General features: G+C 40.7%; 1 protein-coding gene across 3 annotated transcripts in view; it reads left to right on the forward strand.

Annotated features, from left to right (window-relative positions):
• LOC126476340 (uncharacterized) overlaps positions 1-14,220 on the forward strand; it is a 676,721-nt gene that overhangs the window by 404,907 nt on the left and 257,594 nt on the right. For 2 of the 3 annotated variants that reach the window (XM_050103534.1, XM_050103535.1), the window contains exon 3: positions 7,854-7,919. The exons of the other annotated variant lie outside the window; for it this stretch is intronic. The gene's annotated coding sequence lies outside the window, so the exon portion shown is untranslated. The remainder of the gene's footprint in view (positions 1-7,853; positions 7,920-14,220) is intronic. 3 annotated transcript variants of the gene reach the window in all.

Consider the following 14,220-nt stretch of genomic DNA (forward strand, 5'->3'; position numbering starts at 1 on the left):
CTTTCCCATAGCTTTCAGACGGTCAGAAATTGTTTGTTGTACAACATTTAGCATTGTTGCCATTTGCTTCTGACTCAAAGTATCATCTTCATCCAATATTGCTTGCAATTCGGCGTTTTCGAACTTTTTGGTGGTCTTCCACGTTCATCATTTCTTACATCAAAATCATTATTTCTGAACCATTGAAACCATCTTTTGCATGTTGCTTCTGATAGAGCATGATCACCATATACCTCTACAAGCATTCGATGCGACTCTGCAGCAATTTTTTTTCAAATGAAAACAAAAAATTGTTTTCCGCAAATCGTCACTTTCTGGTACAAAATTCGACATTGTTAACACGATGAAAACATATGATGTTGTTTGTTCCATGACTTGATCTATACCAAATATGTTTGACAGATGTCATACCAACCAAACAAAAAAAAAAATTGAGCCTCGTTCACAACAAATGTCCCCTATCGACACGTTTGTATCTTAACGCTCATTTCATACCGGTACACCTGGTATGCACCTGGTAGTTATAATTATAGTGCACTTATTCGCAGAGATCCAGTGTGGGCTGTATCAATCGTATGGGATCGAAATTTGCTGCATATTTTAATGGGTTACTGCGGAACCGATTTACGCCTGAAAGCATTAGTTCCAATTTCGGCCACGAGTTGCAAATTTGGCGGTATGAATGCAAGACAGACATCTATAAATGTTCCGTATGAAATGGATTAGGAATGGGACGTGGATAGAAAAGGTCGAACAAGTGAGAAAGGCATAATGTTGATTTTATTATTAACCGATGCTTACACAGTTTCTTCAATATGAGCACCGGAGACGTCGATGAGATGCTGTACAGCGCCAGATTTGTACCTGGTGGGCAAAATTGGAATCTCTTTTCCAGTGTAAAACGATTCCGGATTAACGCATTATAGCATCTACCAAGTTCTGCTGCCATACGATATTAGTGGCCCACACAGGACTTCAGTGAGTAGGTGCATCTTAATTATCGCCCGGTATGCTCCACATACCCTCGTAAATCACTGGATCCATTTGAACCAAACTTAGTAAACATATCACCTACTTTCCCGAAAGATGCAGAAATAGCCAGATTTGAAAGGAGGATATAAGATGAACATCATCAAAAGCAAAACGAGGATAATGGAATGTCGTCGAATTAAGTCGGGTGATGCTGAGGGAATTAGATTAGGAAATGAGACGCTTAAAGTGGTAAAGGGGTTTTGCTATTTCGGGAGCAAAATAACTCATGATGGTCGAAGTAGAGAGGATATAAAATGTAGACTGGCAATGGCAAGGAAAGCGTTTCTGAAGAAGAGAAATTTATTAACTTCGAGTATGGATTCAAGTGTCAGGAAGTCGTTTCTGAAAGTATTTGTATGGAGTGTAGCCATGTATGGAAGTGAAACATGGACGATAAATAGTTTGGACAAGAAGAGAATAGAGGCTTTCGAAATGTGGTACTGCAGAAGAATGCTGAAGATTAGATGGGTAGATCACATAACTAATGATGAAGTATTGAATAGGATTCGGGAGAAGAGCAGTTTGTGGCACAACTTGACAAGAAGAAGGGACCGGTTGGTAGGGCATGTTCTGAGGCATCAAGGGATCACAAATTTAGCATTGGAGGGCTGCGTGGAGGGCAAAAATCGGAGAGGGAGACCAAGAGATGAATACACTAAGCAGATTCAGAAGGATGTAGGTTGCAGTAAGTACTGGGAGATGAAGAAGCTTGCACAGGATAGAGTAGCATGGAGAGCTGCATCAAACCAGTCTCAGGACTGAAGACCACAACAACAACAACAACAACATAATCATCCAGTATTTGAGAATCAGTGCACTTAGCGACCTGCAACAAACCTTACACGTAATTTCAAACTTTTACGAAACTTTTTCTGGCTGGCAACACCCACAAAATGACGAAGAGGAAAAAGTTTATCGTTTACCACATTTTCGCTGTTCATGCAGTAAAACTGCCGTATCAGGCGTGTCATTTGAATTTATTACTTCTTTAGTATTATCTGTATTTGCGACAAATATTGCAGACAGTATTCACATACGCCTCTGAATGTACTACCAAAATTATATCATTGTACGACAAATATTTCAGGAGGTACGACATCATAAACAACGAAATGCGTTAAAAACTGTTGTATCATTCACGATGTTTTAATATATTAATTCTTCACTACTAACTATGCTCGCAACATATTTTGCGGAAAGTATTCATACATCGCTGAATGTACTTGCAAAACAATACCATCATACGACACACGGTTCACGAGATATGACGTCATAACCACTGAGATGCGTGAAATCGAAACTGCAGGACGAAATTTACTACAGATACTGGTGAAGTATGTGTGCAAATATGTGTGAAATATGTTAAATATAGGTGGAATACATGTGATATGTGCAAACCCGGGCAAAGCCACGAGTCGTGCTAAACTCCAAGATCGTTTTCAACCAAACTTGATACACATCTTACTATCTATAAAAAATACTGTGGAGGTGAGACTCACCATTACCCTATTGGAGTGGGGCTGATAAAGTGTTAACGGAGAGAGAGAATGACGGAGGAGGATACGGACATGCAAAGAGGGGGAAGGAGAAGATGGAAGGGAAGAGGACGTGATGAACAGAGAGACTAGGGTGGAGCGATGAACAGAAAAGAGAACAACAGGAGGAGATGGACAGAGCGTGGAGTTGGAGATGTCGGAGAAGGGGGGGGGGGGGGGGGGGAGCAGATGGACAGAGAAAGGGGGAAAGAAGGAGATGAGCTAATAGGAGAGTGGAGTAAATATACATCCGCCTGGTCAGTGTCGGTATTGCAGCACATTATCTCAGGTCCACGCACAGGTAATGAGACAACCCCACGAATTTACAGCAAAAGCTCATTAAGCCGACGACATCAATCAACTTCAACAAGAGATACAGCGCAGATGCAACTTGAAAATGGGGTACTTAAACACCCAGACTGGTTGTGTATGAATAAAACCAGTAAATACAGCTTCCTTACTACATACAGGGTGTTCAGAAAATCCCATTACAGATTTCTATGACTTGTAGAAGGGAGTAAATACATATTATTTTCAGTAGGGACTCATCTCCGTTCTATGACGGTTTCAGTTCAAATATTTGAACTCATCTTCTGCTTGACGAATTGTATTAGGCGTGACCCAGTACAATTATTAGGTTCGAAAGAAAACGTACTGAAACATCAATGTATCACTTAAGCACAGTTGTTTGTTTTGACATTTAACATTACGTCTTCACATGTCCGCCTGCTTAGCTGGGTGGTAACGTGCTCGCCTCGCATGCAAGCGGGCCCGGGGTCGATTCCCGGTCGGGTTTGAGATTATATCCTCTCGGGGTCTGGGTGTCGTGTTGTCCTCATCTCATTTCCCCCTCTTCATCGGCGCGCAAGTCACTCAATGTGGCGTCGACTATAAAAAAGACTTGCACTTGGCGGCCAAACTCCCTCGTAAGGGGCCTCCAGGCCAACGATGCCATACGCTCATTTCCATTTTAAGCCTTCACATTATTCCAAAACATGAAAGAACCCAGCATACTCTATGTGCAAAACAGTACTGATGCGTGACAAGAGCTGCCCGGTGTGGCGACCACCAATATTGTTACAGACATTGCACCTACGACCGCTACGGTCGCAGGTTCGAATTCTGCCTCGGGCATGGATCTGTGTGATGTCCTTAGGTTAATTAGGTTTAAGTACTTCTAAGTTCTAGGGGACTGGTGATCTCAGTACTCAGAGCCATTTGAATCTTTTTTTTTTTCGTTCCAGCAGATCTTCCTGTGTGTCTACAGGAGTCTCGTAAATTAAACTTCGCATTCGATCCCGCAACAAGTAGCGCACGTCATCCTGTCTGCCGTATTCCATACCAGGACAAGCAACTCTGAAACTTTTCTCTTTCCCTCAGCACGCTTGGACACGTTACACATCTGAACTGAAACCGTCATTCCTAATCAAAATATTATGTACTCACTCCTCTCTACAAGTCCTAGAAATTTGTAACGAGGATTTCCGAACTCCCTGTATAAGATTATCCGCGTGTAGAGGCTTCGAGGAAGACGAAAGTTGTCATATTGCTGACATCATTGTCGTACAGGTCCAGCACCTGGCATGATAGTGTGGGGTGCCATTGGGTACGCAACACACTGGATCTCACAGACGATAATTTGAACAGCAGGCTTTACGTTTCTGACGTGTTAAGACTGGTAGCTGGGCCCCATTTTCGAAGTCTCCGTTACGTTATCTTTCAACAAGATCACAAGTTTTCCGTGCTGTCCTGACCTTTCCCGATACAGAGGGTGTTCAACTGTTGGCTTGGCCCGCGGGGTTTGAGGTGTCATGTCACGGACTGCGCGGCCCCTCCCGCCGTAGGTTCGAGTCTTCCCTCGGGCATGGGTGTGTGTATGTGTTGTTCTTAGCATAAGTTTTAAGTAGTGTGTAAGTCTAGGGACCGACGACCTTAGCAGTTTGGTCCCTCAGGAATTCACACACATTTGAACATTTTTTATTTTATTTTTGTTGCTTGACCAGCACCTTGGATTGGACGCAGAAGACCCGTACCTTGGCATGCCCGTTCCTCGGATTTGACGCCTGTAGACTTTTTTCTGAGGGCAAAGCTGAAAGACGCTATGTACAAAGACATAATTCTACAACCAATGATATGCGACGACCTGTTAGTGCGGTCTGCTCGGTCATGTGAGCTAAAATGCTGGCACGTGTGCAGCAGTTGTTCCATATCAGACTCGAAGCGTGTATTTCCGCTGCCGGTGGTCATTTTAAACACAACCTGCCACAGTCAGTTGTCTCGTTACTGGTCGGGATCCACGTAGCTTGTGTGTCCCCTTGTGTTGTTCTGTAGTGTGGCTACTACAGGTATTGCACAAGTATCGGTGTGGGGGGCCTTTCAGAATACGTCTCACTCTATGACCCTGCAACAAACATCGCCGACATTCTAATTTAGTCTCTTAATGTCAGTAGGTATTGTTCCATTGAAAAGACTGTACATTTGCACGAAAAATACACTTTCTAAGTGTGATTGCACTCTGTTGACTGGCTAATAATACGAGCCACTAACTACCAGTCCATTCTGTGAAAATCACACACCTGTAGCACTTTCGACATCGGCAATATCTGCGGTGCAAGTCTTAGGTGATTTACCCTGTATACGCATAGTAAGTTATAAGTTTTAATGACCAGCGGTTTTCCTTTACTCTCTTGACTAATCGGTCCGTACACGACAGTGCTTGGTACCCGTATGTTCCAAAAAGCCGCACGCGAAATTGCATTTTTCAGGGGGTCGTATCGCGGGTTCTATTGATCACACAACAAGGGGTCAAGACTTTTGAATAGCCCTTGACCTAGCTACAATTTGTATATAGCTACCCTACAGTACACGGCCAACGTTACATACTTCCTCCAGTCCAGGGAAATAGGGCGGATTGGGTTTGACGTATAATTTCTATTGATGGCAGATGGTCGAAATTTTTGAAGTGCGCTCTTAAGATGATATTCTCGGGGAACTCCGAAACTTTTTTCGATATCATTGTCCGTTACTGAAATCCAAAGGATTAACCTTACCGTACTTATGCAGACGACTGCAAAATTCGGATTTTAGCCATTTTTGCACTAAAGGCTGCAATTATCTAAGTAACTAACCATAGCATATGGGTCAAATTTTTTACTGTACATTCTTTAGGCATCCATAAAGCAAAGACATTTTCCCATTTTCGAAAATAGTTATCCGTTAATAAGATAACCCCGAAAAACCACGATGTTTGGTTACAAAAAGTTCTAATTGTGGGGATGGTCACTTGTGTAATTTATACTCATGGCAGATAGCCGAAATTTTTCTCATCTGTTCTCAAGATGATGTTCTTGGGGACCCTTAAAACTATTTGGATATTATAAGCGGTTACCGAGATCCAGAAATTCAAAGTTGCCGCACTTATGCACTTAATATCCGGTCTTAGGCGTAAATGTAGTTTTAATTGACATAGTGAACAAATGACAAGGGTTCTTGGATCATCGCCAGGTCTCTGGACAATGGGCACGTCACACCTATACAAATATGCCCAAAGTGGTACTTCAGTGGCAAAGACGGGCTAAAAAGCGCCTCAGCACGCCTGAAAAGAACTTAAAATGACAGCAAATTAAGTAAAATTTATCTAATAACACTTTCATTCTTTTAAGATACAAATCGCAAGGCGGGCGTTTTCGATGAATTGACATCTATGAGCAAAGCGCCCAGAAAAAATAGGATGTAAACAGTTTTGTGTTAATCTTATGTTACGCTTACTTATTTGTCGTTCATGTGTGTTAAATTGTGTAAATGTGTCGAAGTCTATAAATAAACTATCCAAATTTTAGTGACCTATAGAATTCGTTTTGTGCAACTTAAGCAGCCCACCTTGCTGTAGCAGGAGGAAGAAAGAAACCAGCGAAAACATGCTCCTATCGGACACAAAAACGGCTAATATTTCCCTTTTTAAAAGGCTCTGAGAGAAATGTGAGGAACCAGTTTGGTCAGTTCTCATTCCACATTCCTAGCCAAAAATTTTGGCGTGCGAATATGTCTTCGCTATTTTGTGCTGAAAGAGATTAGTAGAGAGACAGTGACGATGGAAGAAAGAAGAGACAGTGCCAGTGGTAGGAGAGAGAGAGAGAGAGAGAGAGAGAGAGAGAGAGAGGAAAAACTGATGGTGGGAGAATGTGGCAGTAAAAGAGAAAGACTGATGGATGAAGACAACAGCAGTGGTAGACAAAGAGAGAGGAGATATTCATGGTCAGTGAGAGAGAGTAGCACCAAAAGAGAAGAAAGACAGAAGCAATAGCAGCAAAAGAGAGGGGAGACAGTGGTAATAAAAATTACAAATGAGTGGAGACCATACATAGGCTTTGGAGTGGGGAGGAGGAGTGTCTGGGCTCTCCCAGACCGGCGAACTTTAACACTTAGGTATAGGGGAGGGCGCATTTTGAACCGAAATTTTAAACACGTGGGGGGTATAGGGAAAAAAGTAAGTTGGACCACCCCCCCCCCCTCAATTTTTAAGCTGCCGAGGTGTGGAGGACATAGTGGCAGTGGGAAAGAAAGATAAAATGAGTTAGTGTGAGAGGGAGACAGTGCAGTAGGATGTATTATAAGTCAGTGGTACAAAAAGAAGACAGAGAGCGTGACATATATAGACAGTGGCAGTGGAAAGGGGATGCTAAGTATGAAGGCGTAATTACAAAGAGAAGCTGGGTAAAAGAATTTAGAAGGTCCTGTGCTAAAAGAGAGCGAATATGTTCGCCTGCCAACATTTTTTGTGAGGGAGGTGGAATGAGAATTGAAGCAACTCGTTCATCCTTTTCTGTCAGTGTCTTTTAAAGAGGAACGTATTCGCCATTTTAGTCTCTGACAACAGTATTTGTCCGCTGGTTTACTAATATTACTTCTCTGAAACTGTTTTGTTCATGTTTCTGTTATGCACGAGTGAACACTAAGAAATCTGTATGTGAGATGTTTAGCATGTGTCACTTGTTGCATAATAACTAATAATGACGTAAACATAATGCTGTATAATTTCACGTTTTCTCGTATCTATAGAACATGAAATATCCACAACTGTCACGAACATTAAACAACAGAATTACCATCTTGCAACAAAACTGCACGCGTGAACGGAAATATTTTCGTGAAGTTACATTAACGCAAATCGATACAGATTACAGAAAATATCTTTTGGAATTACTAGCGAAAGCAAAGCATATTAAGCAACAATGTTCTGATAAAGAAAATGAATTTCTGAACAGATTTATTTTTCTGTTTTTACAGGTAACTGCACAACCCTTAACATTCACATAATCGATGCTGGTCATTTGAAAACTCTCGTCGTGACAGGTAAGACACACCACCAAAAATTCTCATACTACTGTGTTCAGTTCGAACTGTACTGCTTTTGGTGATTTGAAGTGCCCCTGTACTCTGGGTGACTGGTGAAGCAGAATCCAACTGCTACTAAGAAGCACCGACGGCGACGTAAATTCGCAGGTCGTTTATGGATTCTTGATTGCGATGTGTTCGTATGTAAAACGTACTACGATCTGTACAACAAATGACGAACAACGTGTAGTTTACAATTCTTGTATCTGGCTGGCTATTCTTAGGGCATCCATTACGAGCTGTTCGTTCAACACGAGGATCTCGTACGACCTGACGAATTATCATCAATTTTGTCACGATAGCGGCAAATGATCTAATCTGCTGCTGCTGCGAGTTTCAACAATGTTCAACTGTTAGAAGGGATGGAAAGACATCAATCCTCATACGCTCTTGACAAAACAGCAATAAAAGAGAGTTAGAAATTGCATCTTCTCGCCAGCAAAAACTGATCTCCTTTTCCGTATCTGGATGTTTTAGAATAGCGACGTACCAAGTAACTGCAGCAAAGCAAACAAGTATTGGGGAAGAAAGGGACGTAAAAAGACATAACATACAGAATTGTACGTATATATATTTTCTGAATCTGCTTTGTTTAAAAATGGCGCAGCTGATTCACTCATCACTTTATGATACGACTTCCGTCAGACAGTACTCGAAATAGTGCAATGGACTCTCGGTTGTGCGCTTAGTGTCTAATAGAAAAATGTACATGATGTCCGAGGAGGAAAGGCCAATATTCAAGGATATGACAGGAATGACCATTCGAAGAAAAAAAAATCCAGTAAACATGGGCTCCAAAACACATACCTTAAGAGCTATGAGTTCTTGTTCTTCTTCGCTACTTTGAAATACATCTCTTCTACTGAACGAGTTCTCATAGGTATTAAGGTCTGCGTTTTAGAGATAATGTTTACTTGACAATTTTTTCTCGATTTGGTTCATACTACGTCCTTCCAAAATATTGAAAGCAGAGATCTTGCAGTAGAAGAGATTTGTTTCACACTGTCGAAAATGCAGAACTGCTCATAGCTCTTAAGGCATGCAATTTGAATTCATGCTTACTAGACTTTTTTGCTTCAAATAACCATTACCGTTATATCTGTGAATATTTATCAGAGTTGAACTCAGGATTTCATAACATCGTGCCGTCTCCGAATTCTCAAGAGGAAACGAAGGCGTTCTCCTAATCTATCATTAATACCAATTGCTTTCCATTAGGACGTTCTATAAAGGGTACTAGCAGTAAAAGGCAGCCTGGGCGGCTGAGTAGTGGGGTAAGGATATCATGTAGAGCAAAGCGGGAATTATATCAAAATGTTAGAAGTAGTCACAATCAAGCTACAGTAGCCCATTACAAACAGTGTTGTAAGGTGCTTAAAAATGTTACTAGCAAGGCAAAGAGTGTGTGGCATGCAAACAGACTAGCTAATTCACAGGATAAAATTAAAACCATGTGGTCAGTTGTGAAGGAAGTGTCTGGTCACCAGCACAAGGTCGTCGATATAAAGTCAGTTCGTAGTAAACATATTTCTGTTACTGGTAAGTCAGATATATGTACAGAACTTAATAATCATTTTCTGAGCACTGCTGGTGAATTAAATAAAAACTTAGCTTTTACAGGGAGTCATATAACTCTCTTGGAAAATGCCTTTCCAAAGTTGATGTCTGAAATACACCTCTGTGATACTGACAGGGGGAGATTCAGTCAATAATTAAATCACTGAAGACTTAAGGACTCCTATGGATATGATGGAGTGCCTAGCAGAATATTCACGTACTGTGCTGCAACATATAAGCCCACTACTTAACCATATTTGTAATTTTTCCTTTAAGAATGGTGAGTTTCCTGAACGATTAAAGTACTCAGTAGTAAAGCCACTTTATGAAAAGGCAGAAAGGGATAACGTATACAATTTTAGGACTATTCCTATGCCATCAGTGTTTGCTGAAGTTATTGAATGGCTATGTATCTAAGGATAATTATTGATCATCTTATATCACATAATTTGCTATCAGATGTACAGTTCGGCTTTAGAAGTGGCTTAACAAATGAAAATGCTATATTCTCTTTTCTCTGTGAGGCAATGGATGGATTAAACACAAGGTTTAGAACGCTAGGCGTATTTTTTTTATACAACTAAGGCGTTTGATTGTGTTGATCACAAAACATTGCTCCAGAAGTTGAACCATTAGGGATACGGGGAGTAGCTCACAATTGCTTCACCTCTTACCTTAGAAACAGACAGCAAAAGGTCATTATTCACAGTATTTGGAATGGCTGTATGTGGGGTCTGAGTGGGGTACAATCAAGTGGAGGGTGTTCCAGGGATCAGTGTTGGGACCGCTCCTGTTCCTTATTTATGTAACTGATATACCCTCTAGTATTACAGGGAACTGTAAAATATTTCTGTTTGCTGATGACACGAGCTTGGTAGTAAAGGATGTTGTGTGCAACATTGGCCCAGTTTCAAATAGTGCAGTTTATGACATAAGTTCTTGGCTTGTAGAAAATAAACTAACGATAAATCAGTTTTTACAGTTTCTAACACACAATTCAACAAAACCTGACGTTTTAATTTCACAGAATGGGCATATGATTAGTGAAGCTTAACATTTCAAATTTCTAGGTGTTCAGATAGATAGTAAACTCTCGTGGAAAGCCCACGTTCAGGATCTTGTTCAAAGACTTAACGCTGCCATTTTTATTATTCGAGCGGTATCTGAAGTGAGTGATCGTTCGACACGAAAATTAATCTACTTTGCTTATTTTCATTCGCTTATGTCGTATGGTATTGTATTTTGAGGTAACTCTTCCCATTCTAAAAGGATATTTTTGGCTCAGAAACAGGCAGTTCGGGCAATAAGTGGCGTAAGTTCGCGACCCTCTTGTCGATTATATATACATTCTTTACTGTCGTTTCTTGTTAACAATATCAGCTTATTCCCAAGAATTAGTAGCTTTCACTCGGTTAACACTAGGCAGAAATCCAATCTGCATTTAGATCGCACCTCCTTAACTCTTGTACAAAAAAAGGTATGTAGTATACTGCGACATCCATTTTCAATAAACTGCCACAAGAAATCGAAAATCTTAGTAGTAATCCACGCGCTTTGAAATCCAAACAGAAGAGTTTCCTCGTGGGTCCCGCCTTCTATTCAGCTGAGGAGTTCCTTCAAAAATTAAGCTGATTCCTAGGTTATCTTGTTGATTGCGTTTACTTAAACTTATTGCTTGACTTTTTTGAGTTCATAAGCATTTTATTTTATCTGTTATTACTTTTATGTTGTAATTTCATGTACTGACACGTTCCATGACCTTGGAGATTTGACCTCAATTTGGTCCTACGGAGCTAGACGCGTAAATAAAAAAAAATAAATAGCGAGAAAATTTTCGAGGCAGTGTAGCTATGTTGCAAATAATATCTCTCTTTTAGTTGTTTATTTGCGAATAAGCAGAAACAGATGTAATTCAGGAGTAAGGGGGTGGTTGAGCCTCATAGCCGACCCTCTCCCCCCCCCCCCCCCCCCCCCCCCGCCTCTTCCTCCCGGATTCGCCTCTGCAATGGACCCATGTATATGTAACGGGTACTACTGTTAGATTTGTGTACATCTATAATATGTACACACACATTATATAAGTTTTTAATGTCTTTACTCATATTATGTTTTAACTGCTCAAAAGCTGCATCTGAGAAATTAATCTTTGGTGTAGTACAGCCGTTTCGTCTGAGCACAACTATTCGAATAGTTCCGTCTTCAGATTTACATTGTTCGACCGTAAGTGGGATGCAGTTGTAGGAGACGTCAGACTGATACAGCAAAACAGTTTTTCTATTTAGCTTGGCCTGTGAGCTATGTGTAATTACCATTTGACACACAACCCATAAAGCGTTGGAGAGTATTGTACTCTTCAAGTGAAACGAATAATTGTTAGAGTGCATTTACATGCTGTTAATCTATATGGGATTTTGAGTAGCAGTCTGGGTCTACTGACAGGTAGAGCTACAAGCTACTCGCAAAATGATGCGCAAATGCGATATGTATAATATACTATTACTCACTCCATCCAACTGTGGACGGAAATTCATACTTCGAAACGCGTATGTCAAATTTAGTTTCTCATCGAAAAAGACGTTACTGTTAATGAACCTGTAATGCTTAGAATACCTTATCATCCATCATTTGTCTTCACTTGTTGTTGTGTGTGTCATTCTAATTAAAGCTGTCATCTGTGCCACGCAATGGCGTTTAGAAGTTACAAATGCGTTTCTGGGTGCTGTAGATCCTGCTTAATAACCTCAGCTCTACGTTCGAGGCGAAAGTTTGAGAGAATCGAAGGGAACGGGCCATATGAATCTGAAGTGTCCGCAGAGCAACGGGAGACAGGTTTTCAGAAAGTGCAAGGACAGAAAGTAGGGAGGTCGTGGGCGGACCACTGAGCTTACGTAAGAATTGCCAGGTGTTAGCTACGCCCCGTATCAGCCGCCAATAACTGTTCGCTGTCAGCGTGGGAGGACGAGATCTTGATACAAAGATAATTTCGTGGCGTAGCGCGGTGGAGCAGTTTCTCTTACGAGAATGAGGACCAAAGAGAATACTCCTGTATTTGTAACTCAGTGTTTTAAGTGTCCCAACACTTCCAAGAACGTGTAGTGTCTATCCTTGTGAAGCACATCCCGCCCCGGGCGTGGATGTGCGCTGCAGTACGCCTTTACTACGAGTATATGCAACATTTGTACCTATAATGAGTTAAATACATTGACACATCGGACGATTGAGGTTACCGGAGGATTAGCGAGGCTTTCGAAGACAGTAAGCTGACTGTATAGCAATCAGGCGGATTACATAAATATAAAAAGTAATATAGTATGAAAATACTGCGACGTGCGTCTTCTTCTCTTTGTGTGACATTGTACACTACTGCAATGTTAAACTGAAAGTTCTTCCATAATGTAAGACTTACATACAGCAAAAAGATGATAATCACATGTACGTGACGGGTATTCGGAATTCAGTAAATGTATAAAAGACGATGATTAACGTCTGCTTGTATAAAAAAATGTGTAAACAATGGGAACAAATATGTCTCAAACGCCCGCGCTCAGAATCGCGGTATGGCGGGGTCTTGGTTCTCGGTTTCTATTTGAGATACGAACATAGGCTAAAAAGTTTATTGTTTAGCACGAAGAACGCATTTTTCTTTATCGAGTAATCTTTATCTGTTTTAGAGGTACGATGATTTAAACTCGCGCTAAATTTAGCACGTAAAAAAAAAAAATAGTTTTTCTGGGAGGTTTTTGACAAGCGTCACTTCTGTACTTTAAACTTGTAGGAATCAGTTCGAACTCCAAGTTAAATGTATGGTGAGGAGCGTAAGAACAAATAGTGCTTCTAGAGAGTGGGTTGCAGCTTCAGTAGGAAATGTCCGAAGTAGGGGTACATCGATAATAGGAAATATCTCAGAGTGCGGATGCATACTTCCTAAACTTCAATGACACGTCGTGTCATACTGCACTAAATGACAAATGCCATGGTGGAGGACTTGATGGCATGTGTCATGCTATCTAACATGACATAATGTATCATGTTACTTTGTTTCATACGATGCATTATATTACGTGACATAGGTACTTATATTCACAAGCAGAAAAGCACAGATATGTCAAGATGTTTTGATTTCATTGTCTTCGTAGCTGACAGATAAGTTGAAAAGTTAATTTTTTTTTAATATTCCTAGCTCTACCCAGCACATATCCGACTTTTTTGTGCTGTGACAGAAACATTTTTCATTTTGTAAATACAATGATAGAAGATACACTTAAGTTTATTATTTTTCGTATTGAGGGAACAGAATAATCATACCAAGCTACTTCTAAAAGTCTCAACATCGAGTACTATAAGATAAAAATTTGTGTCAAGAACTTTAGCTCGGGTAAGTACAAGTTCCATGTGTCATTAGAATGAGTCAGTTCAGGAACTGATGTAGGGAATTCGATGCGGTTTTCACTAAAATAGATAGGCTGATTTGCGAAGAAGGTTTGTGTATACAATTTATAAATATTTCATGCAAATTGGCTTAACTGTGACGAATTTAAGTCAACTGCCGCTATGAAGGCGGTGAATGACAGAACTCACAACAAGAGTATTGCTGCGCGATCAAGGGTGTCCGTTTCATTTCACCGCTCCAGTAGCGAAGACGGTTGTCTAACTAGCGCCGATGCACCATTGTCGGGAGTGTGTGGCCAATTGTCTTTTTCTG

The sequence above is a fragment of the Schistocerca serialis genome, chromosome 1, assembly GCF_023864345.2.
Source record: "Schistocerca serialis cubense isolate TAMUIC-IGC-003099 chromosome 1, iqSchSeri2.2, whole genome shotgun sequence".
Taxonomy (NCBI): Eukaryota; Metazoa; Arthropoda; class Insecta; order Orthoptera; family Acrididae; genus Schistocerca; species Schistocerca serialis.